This window comes from Cucurbita pepo, chromosome LG17 (assembly GCF_002806865.2).
Source record: "Cucurbita pepo subsp. pepo cultivar mu-cu-16 chromosome LG17, ASM280686v2, whole genome shotgun sequence".
Taxonomy (NCBI): domain Eukaryota; kingdom Viridiplantae; phylum Streptophyta; class Magnoliopsida; order Cucurbitales; family Cucurbitaceae; genus Cucurbita; species Cucurbita pepo.
In genome coordinates this window covers 8,146,623-8,147,328 of record NC_036654.1, presented here as the reverse complement: position 1 = coordinate 8,147,328, position 706 = coordinate 8,146,623, and the positions used below count along the sequence as shown (strand labels likewise).

Here is a 706-nt window from a genome sequence, read left to right as displayed (position 1 = left end):
AAAAAAAAAAAAAAAAAAAAAAAAAAAAAAAAAAAAAAAAAAAAAAAAAAAAAAAAAAAAAAAAGTCCTACATGACCCTATTTCAAAATTGGTGTCCATTATGTAAGAAAGAAAACGAATCAAAAAGCCACTTATTTATGCAATGCACATACGCTTAGAATTTATGGACAACGATTTTCAATATATTCATATGACATCTCACATTTCCTAGGGAAGTAAAGGATCTATTGGACATGGCCTTAAGGTACCATCTCTTCAAGAATGCAAAAACCCTATTATGGAAAAACCCCATCATGACTTTCTTTTGGAACCTATAGAAAGAAAGAAACCAAAAAATATTCGGAAAAAAGACACAGACTTAAACAGAACTCTCTGACAATGTTGTTTACCAAGCTATATCTTGGTGTAAACGGTCCAATATTTTTACTTCCTATAGTTCTACCTCCCTCACAGTTAATTGGGAAGGGCTTCTATAAACATCATGGATATTGCATCCCTTTTATAAATTTCAATCATCAATGAAATTGTCTCTTATTAAAAAAAAATAAAAAAAAATAAATCACTAGTGAAAACCTTTAGAGTCTAATTGCCTTGGATTTTTTTTCCCCTCGATTTGTGAAATGCTATATAAGGGATGGGCCTCATACTTTTTTTTTTTTTTTTTTTTTTTTTTTTTTTTTTTTTTTTTTTTTTTTTTTTTTTTTTT

General features: G+C 27.5%; 1 protein-coding gene across 1 annotated transcript in view; it reads right to left on the bottom strand.

The window, feature by feature from the left end:
- Nucleotides 1-706, bottom strand: part of LOC111778575 (calmodulin-binding transcription activator 4-like) — a 14,656-nt gene that overhangs the window by 11,796 nt on the left and 2,154 nt on the right. The window lies entirely within an intron of this gene.